This window comes from Myotis nattereri (assembly GCF_964212035.1).
Source record: "Myotis nattereri genome assembly, chromosome: 5".
Taxonomy (NCBI): Eukaryota; Metazoa; Chordata; class Mammalia; order Chiroptera; family Vespertilionidae; genus Myotis; species Myotis nattereri.
Window position 1 is genome coordinate 13281082 of NC_138080.1, and position 25284 is coordinate 13306365.

A 25284-nucleotide genomic window follows, 5' to 3' on the forward strand; every position below is an offset into this window, starting at 1 on the left:
TGGGCATAAGAAATGAGGCCAGAGGAAGCTAGGGCAACCGGAACATGGACCACTTTCCTGAGGTTTGTGTTGAATATAATAATAATAGCTACCAATTATTGAACATCTACAAGTTTAAAGCATCATGAAATGCTTTTTAAAATTTTTGGCACAATTTTCTCTGATTTTGTCTTATTTTATAGAAGAGGTCAGTAAGGCTCAGAGAGGTTTAGTGATTTGTCCTGTATCACCTGCTTAAGAGATGGAGGCAGATTGGACCCTTTGGCTATTTGGCTTCAAAGTCCATGTGCCTAACCTCCATGCTAAACGGCGGCTACGGGTATATTTTTGGATACAGCCACACAAGCTTTATTCTGAAATTCAGTCAACTAGCTGGGTCATTTGATGCCAAGGGGCTCTAAAAGTTTTTTCTAGCTCACCCAAACTAAGTCCTTCTTGGGCCCTTCTATAAGCTGAAAATGATCACATAACTCCCATTTTTTTTTTCTCCTTTTGAGGTCATCATGGGTTGAAAATTAAGCCAATTTGCTTTTGGTGTGTTTTGGGAATTTTCCACCCTTGTCAGAGTTCAGGTTCCACCCCAAAGGAAAGAGACTCAGTCTCTCCCCCCACTGATAGGATGCGACCTAGACACAGGAAAGTTTAGAGACAGGAGCAAGCTTTGGTCAAGGGTGGAGCCAGTGAGATTTCCCGGTGGCAAGGATGTGAGAAGAAACATTGGCTGGGGGAAGAAAGGTAACGGTTACTGCTTCACAATTGGGCTCAAGTTCAGAGCAAGACACATTCTCCTTTAGGCAGGTTGTCCATTTCTTATTCCCGCAGTGTCATTTTCCCCCTAGCACTAGTAACAAACTTTAGATCTAACAGACCCATAACTCAGCAACTAAGAATAATGACCCTAGCTGGTGTGGCTCAGTGGATAGAGCTTCGGCTTGCAGAAGGGTCCAGGGCTCAATTCTGATCAAGATCACATACCTCAGATGCAGGGTCCTCCCAGGCCGAGGCCCTGGTCAGGGCGCATGCAGGAGGCAACCACTTGATGTGTTTCTCTCACATTGATATTTCTGTCTTTCCCTCTCTCTTCCACTCTCTCTAAAAATCAATAGAAAAATATCCTTGGGTGAGGATAAAAAAAAAAAAAAAAAGAAGAACATATGTTCCATTCCTAAGGGAAAATTAATCAATGTCCGAGGCAGGATGGCTTTATGGTTTTGTTAATTACCTAAGAAGCAGAGAGCTCCTCTGATCCAGGCCACCTTACATGCTGCAGGGCCTGCTAGGCAAATGGCTTCCATTTCGCACCAGATACATTCTTTGAATTAAAAACCAAAGAAAACAGAAAGCAACAGGAACAGAGTGTACTGCCCTTGCTTATCTCGGCATTAATCTTTTTGTCCCAGCATTAAACAGTAGCTGGCAATAAAGAAAACCTCAGGAGCACAATATTCTTGGGATTGTATCAGGGCAGAAGAGTGAGCTCCTAAACCATTCGCGATGTCCCTGCTTTGCCCTTCAACCCAGAGGCTCTCGTTGCTATCCCCGCTGTTCCACAGTGAAATGAGTTTCTGCAAGGCTGGCGAGAATTCGTAAGTAGCTCAAGGCTTCCTGTCTGAAGACATTTTCTCTCAGAAACAGGCAGAGGAGAGAAGACAAATCCAGCCCTGGAAGGCAAAGTAGACTTGCTTCATGTGATTTTATTTAAGACAAATGGATACCTGTGCAAACCCGGGTTGCCTGTGTCGGTGTCTAAATTAGAACAAAAGAACTTTCCTATAAAATTCCTGGTGCAGCAAAACTTTCACAGAATTGAAATTTAGTCTTTCTCTCTGAAGTGATGAGTCATTGAAATTTGGGTGTCATGATTCATTCTTGAGTAACCAGAAAACTGAAACAATGTTAAATATTCCAGTTTCCTTTTCACTACAAAAGTCAATTTCCACCCATCAGTTCTCAATTCAAAATAACACATCAAGTTTGGTAAAGAAATTTATAAATCAGTTTCTTTCTGCTTAAAGAAAAGGCGTTCGGGCTTCAGGTGATAGATAATATTCTGGAAAGCTGGAAAGCAACTGTAGTATACTACTTGTCTCCCAGGAGCAGGAGAACTTTGAAATTGGAAGATGGGATTGCTGTGGGCTGTGGGAGGGAAGGCAGTTATATTAAATTAGAGGCCCAGTGCACGGATTCCTGCACTGGTGTGGGTCATGGGCTATGGAGATCAGCCCACTATGGGCGTGCAGCTCATCTGGGTCAGCTGAGCAGCTGCTCAACCCAGTCAGCCGAGCAGTGCTCCCAATGTGGGAGCGCACTGACCACCAGGGGGCAGCTCCTTCATTGAGCATCTGCCCCTTGCTGGTCAGTGTACATCATAGTGACTGGTCGACGGGTCCTTCTGGTCGTTCTGCCATTCAGCCGCTGGGCTTTTATATAGATAGATAAGCTATTTTAGAAGATCCAGGAGCTACAGACCAGTGCAGTCTCCTAGAAAGTGCCCTGAGTGAAAGGAAGAGAGCAAGGTGAAAACCTTTCCATTTCCACACACGTTCAACTATTGCTCACATACACACACCAGGACACTACCACAGCCCACGTTTCCCCAATCAAGTGACACGGCTTCTAAGGGAGCCCCAGGTCCCCTGATTCCAGAATCCACGAGCACAGCTGGCTCATAAAGAGGCAGCCATCTACTCCATGTGCCAGAAGTGCCCAAAGACCTTTCTGTCCCCAGTCTTGACAGTGGCATTCTCCCCAGAGTGTTGAAATTATTTCTATTTGAATTATTTATTCAAGACAGCTGGTGTCCTGCTGTACGATCAATCATAAAGCTGTTGATAATTCTCCAGCCCTTACGGTACTGGTTCTGACCTTTGAGGTGGCTAAAGACCCCTTTGAAAAGCCTTGTTCAATCGGTGCTTCCTCTTTCCAGAAAAATGCACAAATACATGGCAGTTTGTGTGTAAGTCAGCTGTTTCACAGACCTCCCGAAGTCCACCTGTGAAGTTTACCCTTTCCCTTCCTTAATCTCACTTCCTCCATGAAATCTCCCATGGTTTCTCCCTTCTGAACATCTACCGCCTGCACTGCTCTTTCATGCTGTCCTGGAAGGTGTGTTTTCTTTTCATTCATACATGCCTGGCCTTCCTGAACGATCCTATGCTCCTCAAGAGCAGGTGTGTCATGTTCTTTAATTTTGTGTCTCCAGCGCACTGGGTAGGAAGGAGGGACTCTGCTATGTCTCTTACCTAACACAAAAATTTCCCCCCTTACTTTTCTTATAAATGCAATTTCTTCCATTAACATTAGAAAGCTGCAACTGACATGTATTTCACCTCCAGTTGGACAGAGAATTCTTAAACCAAGAAGAGTGTGAAGTGTGCTGGAGAATACTCAGCCAAAGGAAGCTGACCCTTTCCAACCAAACAAACATTACGAGATACAACCTGGAAAGTTTGCATTGCTAGCTGCAATACCAACCCAAGGGCTCAATTCATGATTCAAAGAGCTGGTGTTACAAATGACCAAAGGCTCAGCCAACGAAACTCTCCTAGATTGAGCCCCTGTTGACTCTACTAATTGGGGCAATTTCAGTGTAACCTCTCATCTCCGTTTCTTCCCACAGGCCCCCGTGGATTTACCCTAAATTTTCTTCAAAGTTAGAGCTACCATCTCACGTTTGCAGGTTCATCTCTCTGAACCCTTCCCAAGAATGGATCCACAGTAAGATGACGTCTTCAGTGACTCGCCTCCTTCTCATCCATCAGCAGTACACTTTCACTGCTAATATTAAAAGACAATATGCTGCAAATAAAGAGCAAAACTAATACAAATAACTTCCAGAAATCTAAAATCTTTTTAATTTAATTTTTCCTAGGATGATTTTATAACTTAGTGGCTATGTGTTTTGGTATCAGACTAACACAGGCTTTAATATTGCCAGAATATCTCAAAGAAGTTAAGTACTCAAAACCTCAGTTTCTCTATTTGTAAAGTGGGAATGATGATACCAACATCATAGGTTTGTGGTAGGGATTAAAATGAAATTGTGTATACCAAGTCTATATTAAAATGAAATCATGTATAGCAGAATGTCTAGCACAGAGTAAGTGCTCAATGAATGAGTACTGTAATCCATTATACACCCTCAATCCTAGCTCTCCATCTAGATGGTTCTAGAAGCTATGTGGGCATGCTGACTTAAGTAGGTCTGAAGCAGACTTGGATTGGAACCAAAGGACTCAAGCAATATCCTCACAGGACATGTTTCTAAATCTCTCCACTGTGGGCCACTTCTGTCAAGGATAGTCATTTCTGCCACAGAACAATGATATGTAAATTAAATCAGGCTTTTGATAGGAAAGTGTCTAGCTTGCAGCTTAACATATAGGAGGCACCCAATAAAAATTAATGCTCCACCTTATAGCACTGTCACCAGTCAGGGCCTAGGGATAGACAACAATTAGCTTTAAGGAGGCTTATGTGAGAATGTCTTGACCTTGGCTTCCATTTATTTTCTTAATATTTTTCTTATTGATAGTATTACAAATATCTCCCATTTCCCCCCATCCACCTTCCTCCCAGCTCCCCCGCCATGGCCCAGGTCTTCATTACCCCATTGCCCATGCCCATGGGCTGTGCATATAAGTATATAAGTTCTTTGGTTTGTCTCTTTTATATTTACCATTTCTTGAGTCTTCATTCCTTCCGAAGGCTCGCCTGTTAATTATCATTTTCTTGTGACCCTTAGTTCTTCATAGATTCTTATAGTGCAGGTCTGGTGGCAACAATTTCTCCCAGCTTTTGTTTGTCTAAACGTGTCTTTATTTCACACCCCACCCCCTTTTCAAGGAACTTTTCATTGGATATAGAATTATAACGTGACTTTTTCTTTTTTCTTTCAAAGATGACTTCTGTTGTCTTCTGGCCTCTGTTTCTGATAAGAAACCAGTGGTCATCCTTATCCTTAAACGTGCGTAATGTGTCTTTTATTTTTCTTCCTGTTTCAAGACTTTCTCTTCATGTTTAATTTCCTGCAATTTTACTACTGTATATCCTATATCAGGGGTCCTCAAAATTTGTAAATAGGGGGCCAGTTCACTGTCCCTCAGACAGTTGGAGGGCCAGACTATAGTTAACAAAAACAACTATGAACAAATTCCTATGCACACAGCAGCAGCAAAAACACCCGGCGGGCCGGATAAATGTTTTCGATGGGCCGCATGTGGCCCGTGAGCTGTAGTTTGAGGACCCCTGTCCTATACAATAAAAGCCTAATATGCTAAGTGTCCGGTAGCCCATTCAACCAATCAAAGCATAATATGCTAATGATATGCTAAGGCCACTCAACTGCTTATGATGTGCACTGACCACCAGGGGGCAGATGATCTGACCAGTAGGTGAGCTTGCTGCTGGGGTTCAGCCAATCGGGACTGAGTGAGTTGGGCCAGACATGCCTTGGAGCCCTCCTGCGGTCCCTCCCAGCTGGCCAACCTCCTGTGTCTCTCCCCGGCCCCAATCGTGCACTGGTGGGGTCCCTGGCCTGGCCTGTGCCTTCTCGCAATCCAGGCTGAGGGATCCCTCCTCCCCGCTGAGTGCACAAATTTCATGCACTGGGCCTCTAGTTTATATACTGTATATATATATATATACCTGTGTGGTTTTAATATTTGGGATTAATCAAGCTTCTTGGTTCTGTCATATTTTTCACCCATTTTGAGAAGTTTTGTCATTGTTTTTTCAAAATATTATTTCTGTTCAATCTTACTCTCTATCTGAAATTCCAATTACATGAACATTAGATTGTTTGATATTATCCCACAGGTCCTTGTATTTCTGTTCACTTTTCTTTCATCTTTTTTCTCTTATTTCTTCAGATTGAATAATTTCAGTCAATTAATTTTCAAATGGATCTTTCATTTTAGTTGTGTTTTTCAGTTTTAGAATTTTAATTTAGTTCTTTCTTTTACAATTTTTATTTTTCTGTGGAGAGTTCTTATGTCTTTGTTCATTAAGTCATATTTTTTCTCTCATTCCTTGCACATGTTTTCATTCGGTTCATTGAATATATTTATCATACCTGATTTAGTCATCCTAGTCCAATATCTGAGCCACCTCAGGTCACCGACTATTGACTGTTCTTAACTCTATTGTTGATCCTCAGGCCAATCGTACCTTCCCCTGTTTTTAAAAATGAAGTTTTATTGGGACACCGCCACGATATTCATTTACATATTGTCTGTAACTGACTTTGTGCTGCAGTAGCAGAATTGAATAGTTGTTCTTTCAACCACATAGCAGCTGCTATCTGGTGAACCCCAGGGAGTCTCTTCCTGTTCATTTACAGCCCAGTTCACAGTCAGGGTCTCATGAGGGCCCCCCATGTACAAACTGGGAAGCCCTCTCTGCAGAGTCCCCTCCTGCGGATGCCCTATTCCGCAGTTTCTAGCCATTTCAGCTGGGCTACGCTCTGTTCTCTGTCTCTTCATCTCAACTTCCCAGGCCTGCTTAGACTTTAATGCTGCAATTAGGAAATTGTAGGTTTACCTTTCACTTTCTCTCTCTCAGGGATAACAGTCTATGGGCTGTTTCTTGTCCACTGTCTGCAAACAATTGCCTCAAATATTCTCACCCAGTTTTATGGTGGTTTACAGCTGGAGGGCTAGGCAGGTGCCAGTTACTCCATCATGGCTAGAGTTAAAATTCCCTCCAGCCTCATCATCCCCTTGCCAGATGACATCTTTCAGAGCCTGTGGCTCAATTTCTTCTTTCTCCTCCAACTCCCAGTTTAATGTTTAACGTATCTTCTCTTCTTCAAAAAGAGGGCAGGTTCTCTTAGAGATCTGCTAGCAATTTTCTAATTTCTCTCTCAGGGACAGTTCAAAGCTCATTTGCAAAATGAACTCATTCTCCAAACTCAGAGCCCTTTTGGACTCTGGTAACTGGCTCCCCCAGTACATTTTGTTCCCTAGGATGATTCAGGACAACGTCTACTCACCCTACCCAGTTATGGGACTTTAGAGTTATACTTCACAACAGAACACTGTGTTGACATTAATATGAGTGCACATTTCTGTGTCTGGGAGAAGAGTAATTGGCTGCAGGCTCACATACAAAGTAATCGATAGATCACCTACTCAGTTCTCATTAAAGGAAAGAGGGAAAGTAAACCTTTGTTTATGGAGAGACAATGATGAATCAAGGGCTCGGCTAAGCACTTTCACATACATAATATCATGCCATTCTTACTGCAACCTTGAAGAGATGGTATTATTGTCCCCATTTGAATAAATGAAAAATGGGAGGCTTTGAGAGGTTAAGTATTTTGTGCCAGCTCACAGCAGCCCATGATGAGGTCCCAAAGCCAGGTAGACCTGTTTGACTTCGGACTTCCTCAGAAACCAGATCACCTCACCGAAAAGCCATTTTGTGACTAACTCTCTTTTTAATTTAATTTTGTTTGTTTGTTTGTTTATTTATTTATTTATGACTAACTCTCTTGAATCTGTCCTTGGTTTAAACTGATTTTACTTGCATACGAATGTGGGGGCAAGGAGAAATAGTACACGCTATGATTTTCCCTAGACTGAAATTAGCATCCAAGAGGAAAAGTGAAGAATGAAGTAGTTGAAGTGTTGTTAGCACCGTGGTTGGCAAACTGCGGCTCGCGAGCCACATGCAGCTCTTTGGCCCCTTGAGTGTGGCTCTTCCACAAAATACCACGTGCGGGCGCGCACGTACAGTGCAATTGAAACTTCGTGGCCCATGCGCAGAAGTCGGTATTTTGTGGAAGAGCTGCATGTGGCTCGCGAGCCGCAGTTTGCCGACCACTGGTTAGGAAGTCAAATTTTCACTCATCTTTTTTTAATCCTCACCGAGGATATATATATATATATATATATATATATATATATATATATATATATATATTTTATTGATTTTTAGAGAGAGAGGAAGGGAGAGAGAAACACTGATCTCACATTGATCGGTTGCCTCCAGTAGGCACCCAATTGAGGATCAAACCCGAAACCTAGGATGTACCCTGATGGGGAATCAAACCTGCAAGCTTTCAGTGTACCAAGTGATGCTCCAACCAACTGAGCCACCCAGCCAGGGTTTTAATGTTAATATCTACACTAGTAAAAGACAAACATGCAAATTGATCATACCTTCGCTACGCCTTAAGCCACCAACCAATCAGAGCAACTATATGCAGATTAACCCAACCACGATGGTGGCCGGCAGCCATGGAGCTGGAGCAAGCAGGAGGCTTGGTTGCCCCAATGATGGAGGAAGCAAAGCTTCCCACCTGCTGCGCCGTCTCTGAGCTCCACTCAAAGAAACAAAGTTTCAATTATAGAAGGTAAATAAACCCCAGATACCTGCTTTCAGCCGGCCATGGCCACGGAGCTGGAGACTTGGGTTGCCCCTGGCGATGGAGGAAGCCAAGCTTCCCTCCCAAGCAGCTCTGAGCTCCACTCCAGGCTACAAAGTTTCAATTATAGAAGGTAAATAAATCCCAGAATTTTTTTAAAAAAATAAAGTAAAAAAGGAGAGGATGGGAGCTTCTGTTGCTGGGGGGGGGCTTGGCCAGCCTGAAAATGGAACTCAGCCCTTCACCCAGACTGGCCAGGCATCCCAGTCGGGACCCCCACCCTGAAGGGGGTGTGACCAGCCTGCAAACACCCATCAGCCCCTCACCCAGGCTGGCCAGCCACCCCAGCGGGACCCCCACCCTGATCAGGGACGCCTTTCAGGGCAAACCAGCCAGCCCCCACCCTTGCACCAGGCCTCTATTCTATATAATAAAAGGGTAATGTGCAAATTGACCCTAACAGCAGAAGGACTGGGAATGACTGGTCACTATGACACACACTGACCACCAGGGGGCAAACACTCAATGCAGGAGCTGCGCCTGGTGGTCAGTGCGCTCCCACAGGGGGAGCTCTGCTCAGCCACAAGCCAGGCTGATGGCTGCCAGCACAGCGGTGGTGGCGGGAGCCTTTCCCGCCTCCTCAGCAGTGCTAAGGATGTCCGACTACAGCTTAGGCCTGCTCCCCGCTGGCAAGTGGACATCCCCCAAGGGCTCCCGGACTGCTGACAGAGGGATGTTTGACTGCCAGCTTAGGCCCAATCCTCCGGGGAGCAGGCTAAGCCAGCAGGTGGTCATTCCCTGAGGGGTCCCAGACTGCGAGACGGCACAGGCCAGGCTGAAGGACCACCCTGAGTGCACAAATTTTTGTGCACCGGGCCTCTAGTTTATTTATAAGAGCTAACATTGATTAAGCACCTTCTGTCTGCTCCTGTATTGCAAACACATCTAATTTAATCCCCTCAGTGAAGCTGTGGGATGTGTTATTGTAAGGTCCCATCTTCAGACTAAAACGATAAATAACGTTTGGGGAGGTTGAGTTGTTTTCAGTAGATGGTAATCAGCGGGGTCAGAGTCAGACCCGGACTGCAGGATTTCAGCTCATTCTTCCAACCACTGTGCTGTTCTCATTTCCGATGGACTCTTCCAAAAAAACCCCCAAACGATTCTGCAATCCTGAGATTAAAAATAATGCCTAACAATCTTGACCTCTTAGCCTCCATGCCTATAACTCATAACTATTTTCCTAGACATTGGGAAAGGCTTTAAAATTGCTTTGGGTTCACATCCAGACCGTGGTACTCTCCATAAAACTGAGGAAAACCATTCCTCTTCTGCCAGGGCTGTGAGCACAGAGAAAGTGGTCAAATATTCATTGCTTATAGAATTACAGGAATACGCAAGCACCATGCAGATCAAAGCATGATCGTCAGTCTGTTTAATTTTATCTGCCCATGATTGGCAGGGGTGAGTGATGCTGCTCTCAGTTAAAAACTTCATCTATTATGAAACAAGGCCATCTAATCTCTCAAGAACACACAGCTAATAGGGTGGCCTTCCCCTCCACAATGCCAGAGTAAATAACACCACCTCCCCCGTGTGTGTGTGTGAGTGTGTGCGTGCGTGCGTGCACGCAAAACCCCCTGGGAAACATATAAAGTCATTTGTGAAAATTTGATAAGAAAAGCAGAAGAATAAACTGATTCTTGGAAAGGGAGAAGGGCTTTAAACAGTCAGAGTGTGAATTTTATTCCACAGAGCTATGAGGACGAGTGACAAATCTCAAACTGTTCAATCCACCAGCAGGAAGGGGTGTGAAGGCTCGGGAGTCTGAAAGATCTCACTAATCAAATAAAAGTGAAAAAGTGGAGAAAGGGGGTCGGGGGATAGAAATGCGGGGCTGCAGGCTCCAGTGTACACCCCCCTCCATCCCCACCCAGAGCGCCCACTTCCGCTCCAGCAGCTCCCACTTTCCACTCATCCTTGGTTCAAAAGGGTCAGCTAATTGGGTGGAAGGTCTGGGCAGCCCAGGATACAGAGAAGGACATACGGTCGCCTGCGGAGGCCTCAGGAGAGCCTTTACCCACACTCCGCTCAGGAAGGACAGGTCACCCTGGTCCTCAGAACTGGCGCCAGGGCGGCAGTGTCCTTGGGGAGGAGGGACTGCAATACCTGCCCGGGCTTCCTCCCACCCCCGCAGCCCAGCACCATCTCGCTGTTGTGCCTGGGGAAGCTGCCAAGCAGAAGCATAGAAACTCCACAAAGTTCCTTCAAAGACTAAGAGATTCAAGAAGGGGTGTGTGTGTGTGTGTGTGTGTGTGTGTGTGTGTGAGTATAAGTGTGCGCGCGCGTGTACCAGGTATGTGAGTGTGTATGTGTGTGAGTGTGTATGTGAGTGTGTGTGTGTTTCTGTGATTGAGTGTGTGTGTGTGTGTGAGTGTGTATGTGAGTGTGTGTGTTTGTGTGTAAAGTGGATGCAGGCCCGCAAAATTCCGCCCCCTTACTGCAGCCTTTTGCACAAAAGAGCACACATTTCCAGGGTGTTGCCGGCGCACCGGCCAGTAACCAGGGGCCTGAATCCGCATGGTGAAGGGTGGGGTGAGCGAAGAAGAGAAAAGGGGGGAACTGAGAGTGGGCAGAGGAAGTCTCTCCCGGGAAATCACAGAAATGACTTTAAAAATGGACAGGGGAAAAAAAATAAATAAAAATGAACAGGAAAGATGCTTGCGGCAAACCAAGGATGGGGAGAGGGGCAGAAGCCCAGGACTATCTCGAGGTGAAATGCAAACTGAGAGCAGTTAGTGTGAGAGGCTGGGCCCTGGGGAGCCCTTCCCAGCAGCAAAACAAAGAGACTGTCCCGCCCAGCCCCGCGGCTGACTAGGGTGCCGAGTCGGGCCCTTCGGATTGCGGGGGCTCCTTCGCTCTCTTTCCCCATCTTCCCGGAGGAGGGGCGCCGGCGCCGCGGAGCGGACGGAATGACTCGGCATCTTCCCGAGGCAGGGACGGGGCAGGGACGGAGCCCGGGCTCTCCCGCATTTGGCACGCCACGCCCACCCCTTGTTTCCTTTGACCAAAGAACATTCATTCATCCCCTCTCTCTCTGGCCGGCGCGCCGCGGCGTTGGGTGCAGCTTTCTGGGTCATCCTCGCTGCACCCCTGGGTCTGGGCAGGTCCAGGGCACCCCCACCCCGCAGCTCGATGTCCTACCCCGCAGCAGCCCAGAGTCATAACTCGCTGCGCCCTTGGGTAGGTCATGGCCCCCTGCCGACCCCGCAGTTGGGTTGCCCCACCTGGCAGCAGCTCGAAACCCGGGGTCACTCGGAGGCTGAAAATACAGCTGCCCTCCGGGTCTGCGGGGTTGCCCTTCACCCCACTGCGGTGCTCTCGGGCTTGCTCCCCGCCTCCACCCCGCCTGGTCTCAATTCTCCGCCCCCGCCTCCCTTCCGGAAAAGTTGCGCCAACATTGAACCTGCGCGGGTGAGGATGCTGCGGCCGCAGTCCCCCGAGCCAGGCAGCGGCCAGCGCAGGCCCGCACGGGGCGGGGAAGGGAGGAGGTTGTAAAACAAAGACTTTCCGCTCATAGTTAGCATCAGACAGCGCCGCTCTGGCGAGACCAGCTCCGCACAACGGAGGGCGACGCCCTGGGCGACCTCCGGCGCTGGCGGGGGCTCTCCCGGATCCGCGCTCTGCGCTCGGCTGCCTCTCGCCGGCAGAGGCGCGGTGGGAGCGCGCACAGCGCCGATGCGGAGCAGGCGGCCGCGCACAGCTCAGGAATGACCTTTGCCCAGCTGCGCACCATCAGGGAGAGAACCCGGAAAGCTTCTCCAAAAGAGAGGCCGTGGAGGCGTGTCGTTAACTTTCTCTGCCTCCCATTGGTGGTCAGGCGGCAAGTCTAATTGTCAATCCAGTTAATAGGAAATGTTATAAATACGAGGAAGTAAGGGCCACTTCTTCTAAGCTAGGCCACTTTGTAGCCCAACCGCTTAAACATGTATCCTCAGGGCCCGCTTTTGGTGCCAAGAATTTATAGAAAAAAACGGTGACATCCTTTCCTATCCAGATGCATGTCCCCACCGATTCCTCTGACTTGTTCTTTGTTTCTCTTATGGTGGAGTCCCAGGCTTCATGACAGCCCCGCCCAGCCTCCCCCACTGGTCTTTTTATGCTTTGTGGCACCTCTTTCCTCCCATGCCCAGCCAGCAAGGGCGATTCATTCACTCATTCTTACAGGCCCCAGGCACTCCCTTTGCAACCCAAACTCTCATACCCCCTTTCTGCCACTAAACGTGGACATTCTGTGATTCTATGATTTCTTTTCTTCCGCTGCCTGGCTCTGGGGGGACTGCGGCTGCAGCCTTGAATTGTTAATGGCAGCCTCTTCTTTCCCGTGTCCCCACGAAAAGGTTGCCTAATGACAGAGCAGAACTATAAACTAAATGGGTGTCAGTGACAAAGCAGAATCTCAGTGCCCGGGAGACTCTTAAGGAGACATAACTCCAGCCTCTGGCCAGACCTGCCAATGAGATAATGTCTCTGGAGGAAGAGGTGGACTTGGGCTGTAGCCTGTTAATGGTCCGACCAACCTCAGATCTGTTTGTGGCCTCTCCCCGCACAACCTGGAGGCACGCCCACGCCTGCTTTCTTCCGCCGCATTTCTGATCCAAAGGTGTGTCATTTGAGCACAGTCAGGTTGCCAATTTGACCCACCCGAGGATGTACATTTCCAGAGACACCAGTCACCCGGCCATACGCGGGCCTGTGAGGCACTTGCCAGTGCTCTATGGTGAAGACAAAGGCAGAAAGGGCTCTGTGCTCTGGTACTCTCCCCTGAGCCTGAAACTCCGCCGGCGACCTTGGAGACTGGCCCCTGTGCCTCCTTTCCTGAATAGAAAACCGAGTCCCTGAGAAGTTAGGGGGTGTGCTCAGTGTATTTATTAATTAAATTGCAATTGAGGTCTAATTGACATTATAACATTATACTGGTTTGAGGTGTACAACATAAAGGTTTGATATTTGTACCAAGTTAAGGGTCTAGCTAACTTTAGCACCCAAGACTGGATTCTCTGTGCTGTGTCTTTTCTGCTATTTAGCTTTTTCTTTGCTAATTATGGCCTGGGTTCCTTTTTTTTTTTTTTTTTGGCCTGATGTGTTCTTTTATTTTCTTTTAATATATTTTATTGATTTTTTTACAGAGAGGAAGGGAGAGGGATAGAGAGTTAGAAACATCGATGAGAGAGAAACATCGATTCAGCTGCCTCCTGCACATTTCCTACTGGGGATGTGCCCACAACCAAGGTACATGCCCTTGACCGAATCAAACCTGGGACCCTTGAGTCCGCAGGCTGATGCTCTATCCACTGAGCCAAACCGGTTAGGGCCTGATATGTTCTTTTATTACACACACATATCTATTTGGGAGGATGGATGCACAATATTTTGCAATACTAGTTTTTAATAGTAAAAGAATGTCAATTCTTCTAGTATTACAGGTTAGTAAGTTACTTACAAGGAAATTTTGGAGGAGTTGGTGCATTTAAAATTTATTTTATTAAAGTACAGTTGGCATAAAATCCTATATAATAAAGAGCTAATATGCTAATCAGACCGAATAGCAGAATGGCCGTCTGGACAACCTTCCGGATGAAGTCAGGGTTTCGAGGGGCTTTGAGGGCCGAGCCCCTTGCAGGAATTTCAGGCATCGGGCCTCTAATGTTATAATAGTTTCAGGTGTACAACATAGTGTTTAGACGTTTCTATGCTTTATAATGTGATCACCAGGACAAGTCTAGCAACCATTTGTCACCTTGCTAAGTTATTACAACATTATTTACTGTTTCCCCTGTGCTGTGCACTGCATCATGGGAGGTGCCTGAAAGGAGCAGCACAGGAAGTGGGTGGTGGAAATTGCTGCGGGGCAGTGCCTTGGGTATTCAGTTGGCACATGGGGGGCAATTGGGGCTCCCAGATGGGCTGAGAGACAGGAAGGCAAGAGGATCTGGGAAAAAAGCATCCTCCTGAATGTGCAGCCTGGGTGAAGTCAGACTCAGCAGTCCTCCTGCCAGTCTGGCTGCCGCTCAGACAAGTGCTCCCGGCAGGCGGAGCTGTATTGTTTATGACCCTCCAGCCACTTTGCCTCCCTTCATGCCGCAGAGGAGTGAGTGGAGGGGGGAGTGGGGCATCATTATGCAGCAGGGAGCTGCGCACTTAGGAAAACATCCCTGGCTCTCAATTTAAACTGTCCGAGTGTCTGACATTTTAATCCATCTAAAAGCTTTCTTCATAATGAGCCGGCTGCAGACAGCCACTTGTCAGCGTTAAGGAGGTGAGCTCAGCTGCAGGAGAAAATGCAGTCGTGTCTAGATTTGGACAGTGGGAGCTGTGCGGGCTGTAGTGGGCTGACCAGGAACACGACATTTGCACTTCAAGTTCTAAATTTTCATACTGACTTTTCCCTCAGCAACCTACCTACTCCCTTCTGTATTCTTTTTTTCCCCTTTTTATTGAATTTATTGGAATGACACTGGTTAATATACCTTCTGTATTCTTATATTGTTTTGGTGAATCAGAGTTGTAGAGGCAATAGTGCTATCTCTGTCAGCCACATGGCATTATGGAATCAAAGAGAGATGAGGAGAACATGTGCATACTTTAGGAAATATGGGCACCCTGACCACTGACTACTTCCTCTTTATTTTTTGGAAATAAGCATAAAGAGAGTACACCAATAATTCAAAGATATTTATCCCACAGTCATTGCTCCTGCAATCTCCTTGGCTCTTGTTATGTCAACCCTCTGGCTAAAAGAATACATTTGTCCCTAAATGATGTCTTCAAATTTACTGTCATTTTGTGCTCTGTGATACATGGGTTGTATTATCGGATGAGGGGGCAAACAGATAAACCAAGTTCAATATATAATATGGCCATTGAGGTACAGATTTGGTTTGCGCTGGAGATGTGGTTAAATATAAAGGCCTTTTGGTGATTTTGTGTTTTCAAATATAGAATGAGGTCTTAATATACTCAATTGTGACACTTTCCAGAAAGAATATCAAGAAATAAAGATTATGTGGGATCAGTAGCAACACAAAGAGGGAGTATTCAAATAACAAAATTCTTTTTTCTATATATTTCCATTTAGGTAAAAATACCACAATCAACTAAATATTTCAATTGAGAAGTTTAAAGAGTTTTGATATCCCATTTTAAGAGGAAAAATAAAAGCTATTCAATAAGGTAGAAATGAGTTTGTCTTCTCTATTTGGTTCTAATAATTTTTTAAAAATATATATTTTATTTATTTTTTTACAGAGAGGAAGAGAGAGGGATAGAGAGTCAGAAACATCAATGAAAGAGAAACATAGATCAGCTGCTTCCTGCACACCTCCTACTGGGGATGTGCCCACAACCAAGGTACATGCCCTTGACTGGAATCAAACCTGGGACCTTTCAGTCGGCAGGTCGATGCTCTATTCACTAGGCCAGTGGTCAGCAAACTCATTACTCAACAGAGCCAAATATCAACAGTACAACAATTGAAATTTCTTTTGAGAGCCAAATTTTTTAAACTTAAACTATATAGGTAGGTACATTGTTATTAACTTAATTAGCATACTCCTAAGGCTTAGGAAGAGCCACACTCAAGGGGCCAAAGAGCCACATGTGGCTCGCGAGCCACAGTTTGCAGACCACGGCACTAGGCCAAACCGGTTAGAGCTGGTTCTAATAATTTAAAAAAATGATATGTCCTATTCTGGGCAGTTCAAAGCAAGCTTGTGGTATCTTTAAATTACTTTTATCTTATTTTTGGAGAATCCTGACTCCTCCAATCTGCCCTTCTCCTGCCCCTTATTCCTTCAGAGACTCCTTCTCTCACTCAAACTTTTTTCTCAGGAAAAAAAATCTGATATCAGTCCCTTACACCGTCATGGGATCATACATCAAAATAGAAATTCTAACAGGATCAGTAATATTTTAAGATATATCTGAGTTTGAAATGAAAATTTTGGGCTTCCAGAATATAACATTTTCAGAATCACTAAGAGGAAACGGAGAAGGTATTTGGGAGGCAGAAATTCCTTCTGGAACATTTTGAAGGTAATCCTGCTGAGGATCTGCTCATGGATGGCTGGAAGTGAGGGAGGCGTGGCCTTGCCTGACGATGAGTTACTATGGCTCCCATCCTCCTGCAGGATGCACAGCTGTGTCTATGCAGTGGTGAGGAGACTGGATACTGGTGTCAGACCTGCATCGAGTCCCCCTTCCATCACTTGCTAATTGTTTGCATTTGAGCAAGACTCTGTCTTTTCACCTGTAATATAGTGCTCATAACTGGGTTACGAGCTTAGTACAGTGTCCAGTCCAGGGCTAGCCCTCGATAAATCTTTTTAAAACTTTGCTTTTAAATTTCAGTTACAAACCATATTATATTAATATCAGGTGTACAACATAGTAATTAGGCATTTATATAACTTAAATAGCGATCTCCCCATAAGTCTAGTATCCATCTGACACCATAAATAGTTATTGCAATATTATTGACTGTATTCCCTATGCCAGTGATGGCGAACCTATGACATGTGTGTCAGAGGTGACACGCGAACTCCTTTTTTTGGTTGATTTTTCTTTGTTAAATGGCATTTAAATATATAAAATAAATATCAAAAATATAAATCTTTGTTTTACTATAGTTGCAAATATCAAAAAATTTCTATATGTGACATGGCACCAGAATTAAGTTAGGGTTTTTCAAAATGCTGACAAGCTGAGCTCAAAAGGTTCGCCATCACTGCCCTATGCTGTACTTCCCGGTAACTGTTTTTATAACTGGCAATTTGTACATTTTAATCCCTTCCCCTTTTCCACCAATCCCTCCAACCCCCTCCCATCTGGCAATCATCAAAATGTTCTCTGTAGTCCTGGATAAATCTTAACTATTCTTATTTTTCTGTGACAAGTGAATGCAAATTCAGGAGTTAGGAGACCAACACTTCCTGTTTATATATTGATTTTGCCTGTCTTTTTTTTTTTTTAATTTCTTTAAGAATTTTCTTCTTCAAAAGTTTTCAAGCCATTTGGCAAACGTATCATTCCAGTATCCTCAGTTCTTGTACCAGTAACTTACACTCTAGGACTGGATCTTATGACTCAGGAAAAAACAAAGGTTCTCATTCTTGCCAGGCTAGAATTTAAAGTGCTAGAGCTGCCACTACTTTTATCCAGCCTCCCTTCAATTCAAATTCTGCACATGTTTATCGGGTGCCTACCGCTCAGGCCCTGTGCAGGGAACATCAGGCTATCACCGCCGTTACGTAAAGCAGGGTTTATTGTCTGGACTATAAAAATGCAGAAAATAAACCTCAAAGAGGCGAAGACCTTATCTAAAACCACACACTAGCTTATGGCTAACACATAATTTAGTTATAGTTGTATTCATATTGAAATCTGCATGTTAACTTTTCAGGCTTTTCTTGGAAGACCAGTTCAGAGTTTAGAATAATTGAGTTTTCAAGAGAATACAAAATGATCTCTCCTTCTATTAAATCTCAGCCAAGCAGAGGAGAGAATAGCTGGCAGAATGGGGCGTCTTATTGGTTTAGCCGCAGATGGTTTAATGGGATGAACACGCCTGGTGTCCGTGCGCAGTGAACAGCGGGGAGGGCGTCTCAGGGCTCACACGTGGGCGCATGCGCATGTGGAGGCCGGAGGAAGCCTCAGGTAAGGGAGGGAAGACGTGTACCTCAGCGGCTTTCCTTAGGGTGCGGACACTGAGTCCTCACTCATTTGAAAACAAAACAAAACAACTTCTAGATGTTACCGAGCAAAACAGGGATTAATACAAAAGGGTTGGATTCATTGACTTCAGGCTGCGTGTTCGTGTGTATTTATTTTAATAGGTAACCACCTATTAAAAGATGAGATGTATCTTATCTCAGTGTGAGGCAAGACTTCCTGCATGTAAACGCGACAAAATGAATCAAGGGAAAACACGTGTCCATTTATAAGTTAGTTATTGCCACCCATATAAGAGAAACGTTCGATTAGAAACATAAGCTGTCGCTAACAACCCAAAAGAGAAGGAGGGAAAGAACATACATGCACTACTTCCAGAAAAAAGGTGCAATGGCCAACAAATTAAAACAAAACAAAAACAACTGTCCCACAGTCTAGGATCAGACATCTACAAGTTAAAGCAGCGACACTATGTACAATGCCTATCAAATAACAAAGATTTAAATTATTGTTATGTTCAATATTAGTGAGAACTTGGAGAATTGGGTGTGTTTATAATCTGCTGGAGGGAACGTGAGCTTAAAATTATTTATATACACTGAACAAATAAGGTCTAGGGACATATCCTAAGGACAGTACAAAAATTTATGTTGTTAAAAGCCAACGGAGACCAGCCTTGAACTTCCCTGAACAGACAAAACAGTTTAGTCATCAATTTAGCTTAGTTAGCAGTCACGGTGAAGAAACGGGCTCCTCACTACTGTATAGAAACTGCTCTCTGAGGGTAAACCCTTTGCCTCATTCCATGCTCTGGCTTGAATATTCCTGGTTTGCAAACTCTCTTTTTGGTGTGTGCACAATACATTTTTACCAATTACTACCTCAATGATTCATTTGTTTTACTTTAGCTATTTCTGAACCTTTCACAATGTTTAGGCATATTTATTGCCACATTATTAATACTGTTAGGGAACCTGGAATTTATTTGCATGTCCAACAAGATGAGATAACTTAAACACATTATAATCCTATATGTGGAAGAATATTAAGAAGTCTTTCAAATGAGTCATGGAATATTTAATAACTTGGAAATATACTTTTAAAATATATAATGAAACTTTAAAGTGCAGGATATAATATAGAGAGCATAATCTGAATGTAGATAAAATTTCATTTAAACATCTATGTATGATTGAAAAATCTGAAAGGGAATGTGCTGAGATATTAACAGCGTTTTTCTTTAGGCAGTAAGATCTTTACTTGCATATATTTTGAAATTTCTATGCGAGGCATGAATGACCATTCATACATGTGGAAGAAATTCATCCTCACTCACCTCCCACTTCCCACTCATTATAAATTTAAGAGTCTGGAAGGATCCTTATGCTCATTTACTTAGTATTTATTACGTATGTGCATGCATGACTCCCGGGCCTTATTTCTGTTTCAGAGAGCTGGCTGCCTGCTGTTGGTGGTGGTGGTTTTGTGCCTCGGTGGGCATTTATATACTCCAGATTTTTAATCCTGGGCTTTCTAGATAAGAGGCCTGATGAAGTCGCAGTTAGTGGGCTTGTCTGGGGGCTGTGTATTTCCTCCGTCCAGAGTCTCAGCTGACAGACAGTAAATGGCACTTTCCTCCACAGCCCTCGCACTGGCTGCCTGCTGTCACGAAGCCTTCCCTACACCCTTGATGAGATGTGTGTGGCTTGCTTGCTTGCCTTCATCCCCAGTTGCTCTGTGCATGCTTCACTGAATTGGCTGAGGATTCAAAGAAAGGCTTGAGACACTGTGCAATGTCAGAAGCTGGCAAAGCACACATGATGGAGCACAGTCTATACAAAGCACATCTATATAAGAGATATAACAATCTGTTTTATACCCTTGGCTGAGAACAACCCTCAGCCTAGAAAAACGCTATCTTTGATGAAAAAGTGAGAATATGATATCTACTTTCTCCTCCCCCCCTCACCCTCAGTATCAGTATTATTTGGATGGATGGAAACAGCAGGGGCTCAAATATAATTACTTTATAAATAATTAATAAGGTTCTATTATTATTACTTTTAAAAATGCCATTTTGGAATGAGTCTTTTGATAGTCAGATAACTGTTCTGCGTTAGCTAATGTGCCCCATTATTTTTAGGATCAGAAGATATTTCCAGATGTACTGTGACAGTGGAAATCTATCACTCTTTCTGGGGCCACTTTCTTAGCATGCCAGTGACATATCTGGGTTTATTACTTTCCAGTGATAGTAGTGGTAAAATTAGTTTAATGTCATATTGTCCAAGTATCCATTTCAATGCTATCGGCTCTTTAAGAGGTCAAGTTCTAAATAAACTGCTTTTAATACTTTTGATTAAGTGAAAGTATCAAAAGCAGTTTTTGATGAAATTAAGTGAAAATACCACACATAGATACATAGTTAGTATAGAATTAGCTATGTTAATATCCCTAGTTGATTATAATGTATATGCATTTAAAGAAAACCTACTGAAATTGACTGTGATTCTTTGAGTGAAGATTTATTAATATTAATATCTACATTCCATAATGTCTACAATAGGCCAGTATAATTTTTATAACCAGAAAAAAAGTTGGTTACAAAAAAAAATAACAACACACAAAAAACCCCACAAAACAAAACAAAAAAACCCAAAAAATTAAACACATGCATTTTTGAGGTTTTTGTCCTGGTTTCACAGAATGCATTATAAGACATTCCCACTGCATCCAGAGGGATTTAAATTTGATGACCTGGCTCCTAGCATGTCATCAAAAATAATTGACTGCAGATGCAATCCTCAGAGCTTTATTTCCTCTATCCTGGCATCTGTGTTTCACAGCAGGAAAACGGGTCCTTAGGTAATTAGAAGGCACCCACTATTCTGACCCCAGGTGTTCTACAAGACTCTACCTGTGAGCAAGAGCCTACATAACACCAACCCAGCCAGAAAATGCACACATTACTCGAGTCTAAATAAATAACACCAAGGTTTTCACTTTTTCTCAGAAGCATCTTTAATGTTTACTCTGGGGCTAGTGAACCCTTCTGCTGAGAAATACCAAGGTTCTGCTTCCATACTGCTCATCAATTCAAAAGCAGAAGCCCTACAAGTGCCCCCTCCCACCCCATCCTCTAATGAGGTTGCAGCCACAGAATAGTAATTTGGTTTAGATTAAATTGCCACCTGTCCTGTAGCTCAGATGGTGCCTGGGCACTCATGGTGTGAGCATTCTTGGACACCAGAGCCTTTAGGACCAGGAGAAAATCCCTCAGGACCTGGTCTGGAGGGTTCCTGGAGTTTCTCTGCATCATCCCTTGCTTCATGCTCATCCCTGGCACTGAGGCCCAGGAAGTCTTTGCTCCCAGTTGAACAGATGGGTCCTGTTACTTCTTGTCACTTTAACTGATGGAATTCCAGCAAGGCCCCAAATTCCCGGTGTATGTGTGCTCTGGCCTTCCAAAGCTACATCCCTAAGTCCCTGAGAGAATCCTCTCAATGTCAGAAAGCCTGTCCAGAACAGGCCTCCATGTGTCTGGATATCTGATGCTCAGGGCCTTGGCTTCTGCTCCCATTTGACTCACAATCCTATTAATGTCAACCCCCACGAGTGATCTTTCTCCTTTCCCTCTTCAGAGCTTTCTTCCAGGAACTCTTTCTAAAAATTACATTGAGTTACAACCTTGCCAATCTTTTTACTAAAAAAATTCACTCACTTAAAAGGGGAAAATATACCACCTTCAAAACTAGCACAGATGTTCAATCTAAAGCCAGGGCCTGTGAGGATGAGGAAATGAATCTCAGATGGGTCAAGTACTCATGTCCGTCTCGCTCTTCCGTTGTGCCACACTGTGTAGAGGGCTCCTTGACATTGATATTACTCTTAAAATATGTTTATTCTATCATGAATACATTATAAATGCATTACAATACTATCATACTGACCAAATCATTTTTAACTTGACAAAATGTTTCTAAAGTTTATCTAAAAGAACAAACACTTGAGAATCACTGAAAATATTTTGGAAGAGGAAAATCATGATGGGAACTTACCATACCAGATACTATATCAGGCAGATGAAAGAGAGTAAGAGTACAAATATAGGTTCTAGTGGCTACAATTTTTGGTATGGAATCAAAAAATGATAGCTTGAATCAGTTCAGAAAAGAATTTATTATTTAATAAGTGATGTTGAGAGAACAGGCTAACAATACATTTCCTCATACATAAAAAAACATTTCAGATATATTATGTTTTAAAATAAGATGAATGAAACAAAAAATTCTGGAAAAAATATAGGTAAATATTTATGTGCTATTGGGATGCAGAAAGACTTTCTAAAAGCTTTGAAACATTAAGAGGAGGAAATTAATGAGTATGAATACAGAAAGCATTTTAAACGGTTGTAGTAAAAATCATTTTAGGTTAAAAAAACTGAACAGAACACAGTTGACTTTCTGATGTCAAATTATATTACAAATCAATAGTAATGAAAACAATATGGTATTATTATAAAAACAGATGCATTGATCAATGGAACAGAATAGAGAGCCCTGAAACAAACCCATCCATATATGGTCAATGAATTTATGACAAAGCCAAGAATATACAGTGGGGAAAGGATGCTCTTCAATAACTGATATCGGGAAAACTGGGCAGCCACATGAGAAAGAATGAAACTGGACCCTCATCTTACACTATACACAAACATCAACTCAGATTGGATTAAAGACTTGAATGTAAAACTTGAAATCATAAAATTCCTAGAAGAAAACATAGGGGTTAAGCTCCTTGACATTGATCTTGGCAATGATTTATTAAAAATTTGACACCACAAGCAAAAAACCCCCCACAAAATAAACAAGTGGAACTACATTAAACTAAAAAGCTCTGGAGAAGAGAACCAAGATGGTGGCATAGGTAAATGCCTGTACTTGCTGCCTCCCACAACCACATCAAAACTACAACTAAAAGACAAAACGGATATCATCCAGAACCATGGGAAGGCTGGCTGAGTGGAAGTCTGACAACTAGAGGGAAAGAGAAAAGCGCATCTAGACTGGTAGGGGGTGCAGAGGTGTGGAAGAGCGGAGGTACAGAGGAGCACAAAATGGGCTGGTAACTGGGTACGCTGTGATCTTTTTCAATTAGGAGGGAGATACAAACTCCCAAATGCTCTGAAATCCAGTTCCGGGTGAGACTCTGGGGACCCAGACTCATACGGAGAGAAACTGGACTGTCTGGCATCAGGCCGGAACACAAGGGCAGCTTTCTCTTCATTGTCCCTGCACAGGGCCGCTGGACACAGAGACCCAGGGACCTATCAGGGCAGGGCTGATGGGCAACCATTGTTGTTTGCGCTGCCCTGTGATTCTCTGAGACCACGCCCCACCCAATTTACAACCCCAACCAAGCTGTGCACAGAGGATTTTGCATATGAATGGCTTGGCCTTTTGCAACCTAACCTAGCAAACTGCAGCTGGGTTGAAGAACCCTAGAGCTTCCAAAAGAAGGCCTAAGACTCATCAGCAGCCTGCATTGCTTCACAGCTGCGCCTCATTTGGGCACCTCCAAACTCCAAACAAAGAGGAGGAATCTGCAGATCTCTCTGTAGCTCCTGCTGGGTGGCCTCAGGCAGTGGCTGACTTTGCACCTCCTTGGAGATTCAAGAGCCAGTGTACCCAGTGGTCAAAGTGAGACCACACCAGATTACAACTCTTCAGATCCATTAAGGGACACACTCAGGAGGCAGACTCAGCGAGCACCAAAGCCCCACTGAGGCAAGTCCTGCCCCATAATGGTGTTTCCAGCACAGCAGTTCTCCCATTGTAGACACAACTAATCCTCACAGCCAATTGGTCTGGAGGTCAGTTCCTTCCAGTGATACCAACAGCGATCAAGGCTTAACTACAACAAGACTGTGCACAAAGCCCACAAAAGGGTGCACCAAGAGTGTCCACCTCAGGTGACTGGGGAGGCTGAGCCACTGGGCCCTATAGGACACCTAGCACACAAAGCCACTCTATCAACACAGGAAAGCAGTCAAAATGCGGAGACAAAGAAACTGTCACAAATGAAAGAAATGGAGGAAAGCAAACTACTGGATATAGAGTTCAAACCACAGTTATAAGGTTACTCAAGAATCTTCTAGAAACCTCCGAGAAATTTAGTGAGACCCTCAAGGATATGAAAAAGGACCAATTAGAAATTAAGCATACACTGACTGAAATAAAGAATAATATACAGAGATCCAACAGCAGATTAGAGGATCCCAAGAATTAAGTCAAAGATGTGAAATATGAGGAAGCAAAAAACACCCAACCAGAAAAGCAAAAAGAAAAAAGAATCCAAAAATATCAAGATAGTGTAAGGAGCCTCTGGGACAACTTCAAGTGTACCAACATTTGAATTATGGGGGTGCCAGAAGAAGAGAGAGAGCAAGATATTGAAAACCTATTTGAAGAAATCATGACAGAAAACTTCCCCTACCTGGTGAAAGAAATAGACTTACAAGTCCAGGAAGCAAAGGGAACCCCAAACAAAGGAATCCAAAGAGGACCACAACAAGACACATCATAATTAAAATGCCAAAAGCAAAAGACAAAGAGAGAATCTTAAAAGCAGCAAGAGAAAAATAGTTAGTTACCTACAAGGGAGTACCCATAAGACTGTCAGCTGATTTCTCAACAGAAACTATGCAGGCCAGAAGGGAGTGGCAAGAAATATTCAAAGTGATAAATAGCAAGAACCTACAACCAAGATTACTCCACCCAGCAAAGCTATCATTTAGAATTGAAGGTCAGATAAAGAGCTTCACAGATAAGAACAAGCTAAAGAAGTTTATCACCACCAAACCGGTATTATATGAAATGCTGAAGGGTATTCTTTAAGAAGAGGAAGAAGAAGAAAAGGTAAAGATAAAAATTATGAACAACAAAGTGACAACAAATAAATATCTATCAACAGGTGAATCTAAAAATCAAGTGAATAAAAAATATAATGAACAGAATAAACTGGTGAATATAATAGAATCAGGGGCATAGAAAGGGAGTGGACTGAAATTCTCGGGGAGAAGGGGGTGTAGGGGGTGCAGGAAGAGTCTGGACAAAAATCGAACACCTATGGACGAGGACAATGGGGGGTGGGTAAGGGTATGGGGTGGGGTGGGAACCGAGTGGAGG